Source organism: Portunus trituberculatus, unplaced genomic scaffold, assembly GCF_017591435.1.
Source record: "Portunus trituberculatus isolate SZX2019 unplaced genomic scaffold, ASM1759143v1 PGA_scaffold_396__16_contigs__length_748793, whole genome shotgun sequence".
Taxonomy (NCBI): Eukaryota; Metazoa; Arthropoda; class Malacostraca; order Decapoda; family Portunidae; genus Portunus; species Portunus trituberculatus.
This window is the reverse complement of record NW_025541564.1, coordinates 133,340-141,812: the sequence shown is the minus strand read 5'-3', so window position 1 is coordinate 141,812 and position 8,473 is coordinate 133,340. Positions and strand designations below refer to the sequence as shown.

Here is an 8,473-nt window from a genome sequence, read left to right as displayed (position 1 = left end):
AATGGTTGTCTCTCGGTCCCCAGCCGCCATGGCAGCAATGGCAGGAAAGTTGTCTTTGGCGCTGCTGCTCTCCCACTCCAAGATGACGTCAAGATACTTGGAGTGGAGGTGGATCGAGGGCTGAGGTTTGACAGGCATGTCAAAACCATTGCCAAGAAAGCCTCTCACAGGATCTCCGCTCTCAGAAGGATCGCCAGTTTCCTCGACAGGAAGGGAGACTGCTGCTGTACAAGGCACAGGTGCGGCCCCACCTTGAATACGCAGCTCTCTCCTGGATGTCCTGTGCCGCCACACACAGAAGGAGACTGGACAGCATCCAACGCCGCGCCATACGGCTAGTAGATGCTGCACTACCACCTCACCCAGAGCCTGAGCGTCCCCTTGATTCACTGGAACACCGCAGAGACGTGGCGGCGATCGTAGTGTTCCATAAGGCACAGGTGCAAAGAGTGCCACATCTGGCAGGGCTGCGTCATCCTCTAAGAGTCACCGCACGGAGCACGAGAACGGTGCTCAATGGTGGTGACGCCGTAGTCACAACTCCCCGATCTACATCCCGTACCTACTCACTGCTAGGTGAACAGGGGCTACACGTGAAAGGAGACACACCCAAATATCTCCACCCGGTCGGGGAATCGAACCCCGGTCCTCTGGCTTGTGAAGCCAGTGCTCTAACCACTGAGCTACCGGGTGTGTGTGTGTGTGTGTGTGTGTGTGTGTGTGTGTGTGATAAACTTTAAAAAAAAAATTTCGTAAATGTATTCTTATATAGAAAACATGCCAGATGGGGCAAGTGTATAGTCACGTACCCAATAAACTGACACATTTACAAGAAAATAAACACTTCCATCATTGTTACGTGTACTAGAAGGTACTTGATCACTCAGAGTCTCTACAATTTTCTCCAATCTGTCTTTCCATGTTGATATTTCACATAGCAACATGCGTTCCACTTCACTCAGTACCTAAAAAGAATATCCAAAAGATTGTCATTTACAAAAAAGGAAAATCAAACACTATTGTTCGAAATTATGGATTAGAAATAAGTAAATAAAATCATCAACAACAGAATTTGAAGGAATGGTTATCAAACGAAATGAAATTAATAGTTGCATGCAAAAACAACAAGGATTAACATAATTTCTTTACTCTTGACTCTTGAAAACATGGGAATTTCTCCAGTATTGGTGCCAATTTTCCATTTGGTAGATATGGCAACCATTGTCTTCTGTTGCAGTAGGATTCCCTAAGCAGCATATCTACATGTGAGCTACTGCATGCTGAAGTATTCCAAACCTTCTGGATTTCAAGAACATGCTTTTCAAACTCTTCTTCTGGAAGAGCACTGCTGGCGTCTGTAACTGTGTGCTTCCCCATGGTGAATCTTTTAGGGGGCAGCTGTTGTTCTTGAGTTACAGGAAGGCTTTTTCTTTTACGTCTAAAACGCTCTGTGCGTATACTTTGACTGAGTGCTTTCGCATACTGGCTCTGAAATGAATGTGAAAATATCGAATATTTGAATTAACAAATAACTTCAACTACTCAGTACAAGTGTGCCTTGTCGAGGTGGCTATTCTGCCATTTTAGGGAGGGATTCACGAATTTATCCTCACTTTTTTAATTTTTTTATTATTGCCATTTTCTAGTCACAAAAGTGTATATGGGCTCAAAAATTTATTTGAATTTGTTGGAATTAAATATCGTTATCAAACTAAACAATGTATTCACAGCGTAAGAATTCATTGAAAGTGGACATTTATGAAGGAAGTGTGTATTGTAGATTAAAAAGAAAAAATCTTACCCATTTATGTTTCCTTCCTCTCGATACTAGGGTAAGCAGCTAACATCTTCTCTCCAATAATCTTGTATGCCGCATAAAGGTGCGGTTACACTAGTCACTGATACCCTGGGCTGGGCGATTTAGCCGGGGCTGGGCGCCCAGCCCTGGCTAAATCGCCCAGCCCAGGGCAAAGTTGAGTGGACGCGCCAGACCGTTTTCTCCCCAGCTCTAGGCCTGGGCACACCACTAGGAACTAAGAGACTATATTATTCACGCAAATAACTAAACCCAAATTTTCCTAAATAATAAAATATCTAGATATTATATCACTATATATGCAATTTATTTATTTTCATGCATGATTAGTTATAATTAGCTGCACACAAATTATTAGAAAACATCATCCCTCGCTTGACCTGGGAAATCCTCAGATGTAAACAAACACACGCTGCAGGGCAAGGTTTTAAACATGGCTTCTGTTGAAAAGTCCATTGCGTGGCCACAAGAGGCCATATATAGTCTCCTAGAGAAGCCATCTTGAGGTCTGATGCGCTTTGTTTAGATCGGCGCACCAAGTATCAAAATCAAGATCAAGAGTGCCCAGGACTGGGGCTGGGCTATGTGAAACCACTTGCCTTGTAAACCCAGGCCCAAGGCTGGGCCCAGGGGTAGCAGTGGCTAGTGTAACCGTAGCTTAAGGGTTTTCATCAAGCAGAGGGCAATACTTCATGTAGTAGTTCTTGGATTCTTCTATCAGCTGCAACCAGACCCGTCTTGATTTATCTCCCTGTTGTAAGTCATCTCGGGTTGCCCGTGAGAGTTCTGGCAAAGGCAATGCTGCAATAAAGCAAGCATAAAAAGTTGCTAATTGTGTCATGTCATGGTGCTTGTAGACTCGGCTTTTGACAGAACAACAAGTTAAAACTACCTGTAAAGTAATGCTTCCCTCTAACTAAATATAAAATTTATTGATGGAAGTATGTTCCTATAAAAGCTTCAACTTTAACAAGAGACCATATTCTAAATATTACTAAAACAAGCTGTGTGGTCATCTATTTCAGTGAGGAACATATCTTTCTTTACAATGAAAAACGTTATGACGTACTTACATAATGTGTTACATGATTTGTGACTGGCATATGCCTCTGTCTCACTTGAACTTGTGCTTGCCTTTTCGTTGTCACTTGCACTCCTGCTGGGTTGAAGTACATCGCCTGTAGTACATGTTACCAAACTTCGAGTAGAGTCAGGTATTTGCTGAGCTACAGATGGTGTATAAGTTTCTCCATCAGCCAACAATAGTAAGACTTCATCAGCAATTTCTTCCAACACCTCATCGTCGTCCACTTCTGTACCACATTTCTCTAGAACTAACTTCGTAGGTCCTACCAACTCCAAACCGAGTTTTTGTGTTGCTGTTGAAAGAAAAACTGTTGAAAACTATTTATACGCAAAATGGGCAGAGCAGTTGCATATATGGGTGTCCATCATTACGTTTCTAAAATACACAGAAAACCCCACTAAATAATACAAAAATAAGGGAACCTTGATATACAGTAATAGTTGGGGACAAAGACTATCTGATGAAATAAAAGTTTTGATAAAAGGACGTCTGGAAGCCAATCTGTTATTGAATAGCGTCAAGGAAGTATCTGGAAAGAAATAAAGAAAAATAAACATTGCAGATTACTTGCACATGCATAAATTTTCTTACCTTTTTTTCTTTAGTTCTTCAATTTCTGCTACTGACACAACCGATTTCCTTATGATGCGATCAGCACACCAAATACGGAAAACTGGCATTCTGGAGCATTTTTAGGAATAAAGTTGAGACAGTTGTAAATCAGTTTTGACATATATGCATACATACATATATGCTTCACACAATGGAACACACAAATGCATCATAGATACTGACTGATATGAAGCGTTTAATAATTCCGATAGGTTTAGGTTAAATTGCCCTTCCATGTTTTTTCTTATCTTTTTTTTCTTTTTTTCATTAGTTTGTTACAATCCATCCATCTATATACCTAGGCCAAAAGGGTACACCCCAGAGAGGGCGCAATCTAGTGGTTTTAAGGGTGTCTATACACTCCACTCTCTGTGTGTGGTGTGCCCACTGTTTCTGGGAGACCATACAGTGTAGGGGATCCTGTCCCCCTCGCACTTAATTATTTGTTTAATAGAGTGATCCTTCTCCTACAATTCATCTTAAGGCCATATCACACAGGCACATTTTCCTGCGACAACATTTACGACGACCTGCCATCCTTGGAAATTATCAAAGACAATTGTTTAATTGTTGTAGTCGCAGAAAAATAAACGACGGTCTTTGATAATTTCCGAAGACGGCAGGTCGTCGGAAATGATGTTGCACAACACGATGTCGCAGGAAAATGTGCACGTGTGATACAGCCTTAAATATGTAGACACAACCTATAAAGCAGCAGGTGGTTTTATATCAGAGTTTTCCTTCTCCTATGATGCAGTGTAACGTCATGCTCATGACTGTTACCATAGGTCTATATAAATTCAACAAAGTGACAATATCGGTTAGTAACATACATTTCATTGTTGACATGGTATACACTCAAAGGCCACTTGTTTTCAATATCAATAAAACTCTGTACTACTTTATTTCCAGTAGCTTTCAAAACATATGCATTATAATGGCCATCAAATCCTGAAGTAATCAAGTTTTCCAATATGAAAAACTTCATGCTGTCATGTATGAGGTTTTGAAGCACAAGACCAAAAGTTGGAACACCTTCTATATAATTAAGATGCAAAATAATTCCAGGTTTATAGGTGTGCCCATGAAGGCAAACTTCAGGTGATATGTAACCTGTTAGTGGATATGCAGTATTCAAATGGTGCTTTGTGAATAAGTTCAGACACTGTTCTTTCAATCCTGGAAGATCCTTCTCAATATCTATTACGCTACCATTTTTCACTAAATCGCCTGAATAAAGGAAATTTACTGCATGATCCAAAAGCATCGGACTAGAGCCTAACATTCTGTAGCACATGTACTTCTGATGAAAATCAGCCATTTATTTTGGTAAATTCTCAAAATTATGCCACTTTTTTTTGTTTGAAAAATCCACGTTTTCCTTCAAAGCGCAGGCACCACTGATTACGACCTGGACCAAATTGCTTAATCAGATTTGACAAATGCAAACAGTAATGAAACTTTGGTGTGATGGATTCTGTGGGATAAAGTTCTTGAAATTTATAGTGATGGCTGCTAACAAGCTGGTCTAGTTGGCCCACAGTATCAAGATCTGCATTTGGGGAAGTGGCCAGTATTGTTATTTGAATAATTCGTAAAAAATTCTTCCATTGCTCATCGTCTTCCTCACCTTCTCACCAATTAAGAATGGCATAATATAGCACATTGTCAACATTGAAGCTGAGGTTTGCTTCAGCTTTTTGTCTAGTAAGTTCTTTCGTTCTATGTGTTCAGGTTTGTTGAATTTATCCAAATAACTATAAGGAAGCTGTCTATTTGATTATTCAAGTAATCAAGTGTGAAATAATTTTTTACAAAAATGAATTCATGTAACATTATTGCTGTTTCATAGGGAACAATTCCTTCAGTTAAAATGTGCATTGGATCATGAACAAGGCACTTGTTCAAGGAAATTCGTTTATCCTGCACAACACACTTTTTGATTTAATGCCCCAGATTTTACTCCAGTATTCTTTAGACTTTTGACTTACCAACTCAAGATTTTCAAGTTTTTCATTGAGTTTTACCAGGGTTCGTTCTCTCGATTCAAGAGAGAATTGTGTCCTTGCCTCAGTCTGTGTTATTTTACAAGTTCTGCATGGTTTCACTGCAAAGCCTACTCCTTCTTTAAAGCCCCCTATCCACTGAGCTGCAAGGGTGTCATGGCGCCATTACTAAAGCTCCATACATGAGACGTTCTGATGTGCCTACCTTGAATTTGATTCCTTTGCTTTGCAATTCATTCAGTGTGGAAACAAAATTTTCCAATAACTTGTCAACTCCATGTTTTTTAAGGTCCCTACTTCTAGCTATAGCAACTAGCTGAATGGTTGCCAACTTGGAACGAAACTGCGGTGGAATATTCACAAGAGAAAAATAAAACATTGCCAGTTTATTTTTTAACATGACTCCCGAGGGGATTAGCAACTTCCATGTCATCGTGATTCAGAATTATGGCAAGAGCATTTGGGTCCTTTCTAAACAATGGATGTGTACGCATGTACGCTCCATCACACACATCCTTCATCATGCTGGATTCCGAGTAATGTGGAGTCGAAACTGCTGCATTTATTTCAGGGAGATTAATTAAAGCCTGCAGAGTTTCGTGCAACGGAATGCAATATCCATACCTCTTCACTTCTCTTAAGTGTCCTTTAACAGCTTTAAACTCTGTTCCTAGGAGTACTTCCTGTGGTTGTACGAGGTTACAATAATTGGTGTAGTACTTTTTTCTGTTGTATTCATTCTCAACATTACTAAGTTTAACATCTTTAATAAATCCGTTTACAAAGTTCAAGTCTTCAGATGACAGTTTTGGTTGTAAATGAGTCTTAACACTGTTAACTACTTCTGAAATGTGATGTGAAATCAATTGGGATGTATGCTCTATTATAGTATCAATGGACACCTGTGGAATTTTGTGCTGTCTCTAGTTTGAGAGCAAATTCTGCATTTTTTATTTCTGTTACATTGAAACTACTTGCATCTTTGTCTACTAAAGTCTCGATCATTGGATCATTAAAAGAAAAGTCTACAACTGCAGCTAGCGGGTTATCTGCATCCAAGTTTGTGTTTCTTTCAGTGTGATACCTGGATGCATGCATTTTAAAGGCATTCCAGCTTTTCGTTGAATATGCACAGGGTTAATAGCAACATGAAATTTTAAAATCCGGGCTGTTTCTGTGCATTCGCAATTCATGAGATTTAAATCTCCTGAATTCATAACTCTCAAAGGAACACATTGAACATACATGAAGACCAGTGCCACTCATTTTGTTAGTATGGTATTCATATACTTTCCTACAATTCTAGAGTAAGGGAATTGTGATGCATTAATGTGAACTGACAGTGAACATATATATATATATATATATATATATATATATATATATATATATATATATATATATATATATATATATATATATATATATATATATATATATATATATATATATATATATATATATATATATAAGCACTACAAAAAGTAAACTAAAATTTCCTAGTGTGTCACCCGTTTACAGTACGTGGTCCTTGGAATTTCCTTCTCTCTGAGAAGCGATCCCGCTCCGCTTGGTGGTAGAATATCTGCAAGCGTGGAGTACATTGGTGAAATTGCAAGTACGTTAGCATGCTACAAAATGTGTAAAAAAAATGGATAGATTCTGATATTAGTCATATCCTAGTAAAGGTAAAGTTGGGGCATACGCTGTTGCAGTGCGTACGTAGCCACGAGCGCTCATCTCCCTTCTCATTGGCCTTTGAGCCTGTGGTGGATTGAATCCAACACCTCGGAACACAGGGCTACTGTGACATCGTGGCTACCACAGCTTACCTTACCAGGAAACGGTGTCTCAACTACCCATTACTGTTGGGTGGACAGAAGCTTAGGGTGTGGAGGAAAAATTGCCCAGCTATTTTTATCCATCCTTTCGCGGGAATCGAACCCGGTACCTCCTGAGTGAGTCAGTCGCGCTAACCACTAGTACATACATATTATTCTACGGATCAATATGTACCTAATTACAAAACTCTAGGATCATACATTTGTCAAATTAATTAAATAGAAAAATAAAAAATAAATAAAAGCGTACCTATATGAAGGAAAAAACTTTGATCATGACTTCATCACTAAAACAGCATCACGAATAACGTAGAAATTGTGACTGTTAAAATCATCTAATGAAATAAAGATACCATTATTCAATTCTGAGTTCATCAAAATTTGTGCAGTAAAATTATACTAAAAAGGTATTAACATAAGGCAACAGTACTAAGAATTTTAGTATTTAAATTTTGCACATAAGCAAAGTAACTACAACTGATTGTTATGAAGCAAATATTTCTTACGCATGCATTCCTGAAATGGACCAAACCGTTAGAGAGAGAGAGAGAGAGAGAGAGAGAGAGAGAGAGAGAGAGAGAGAGAGAGAGAGAGAGAGAGAGATGACCCTGGACATTACGGCCCCCGATATAAGACTAATTAAGCTGTTTAATGCAGTGTTGCGGCCACAGGTTTAACTGATGTGTGCGTTCGCTTCGCTCACGGGTCTGTAACAATAACCTGCCTCACCTAACCTAACCATTAAAAGTTTGATTAATTGAATTTGCCGCTTTTCACTGTGTAGCTAAAAATATTTCCTAGTTCGCATAAGAATATAAAACACTACACAAGAATCTTATGTATGCAAACGAAACCAAACATTATAGAAATCACTGGGAGGGAGGGGTGAATGCGTGATGGACGTTGTGTTTTGGTGTACAGCTTCTGCCGTCCGTAGATCTGAGCATCATTAATCATTAATAAAAAAAACCAGATGATATAATTATAGCACTGAGTATTTAGCACTATATAGATAAAAGGTATTAATTCACTTTGGATGATGCTAAACCGTGGGGGCAGGGAGGGAAAACGAGTACGCAGTACTTACAATGGTTAATGACCACCCACTACA

The 8,473-nt window shown here is 39.1% G+C and overlaps 1 long non-coding RNA gene across 2 annotated transcripts in view; it reads right to left on the bottom strand.

The window, feature by feature from the left end:
• Positions 1-1,939: 1,939 nt before the first annotated feature.
• The window catches only part of LOC123500541, a 12,425-nt gene continuing 5,891 nt past the window's right edge, over positions 1,940-8,473 (bottom strand). The window contains exons 1-3 of one of the 2 annotated variants that reach the window (XR_006673372.1): positions 3,495-4,500; positions 2,890-3,195; positions 1,940-2,617 (exon numbers count right to left, since the gene is read on the bottom strand). This is a non-coding gene — a long non-coding RNA (uncharacterized LOC123500541). Of the gene's footprint in view, positions 2,618-2,889; positions 3,196-3,494; positions 4,501-8,473 lie in introns of those variants that run through there. The other variant, XR_006673373.1, reaches the window with a different exon arrangement.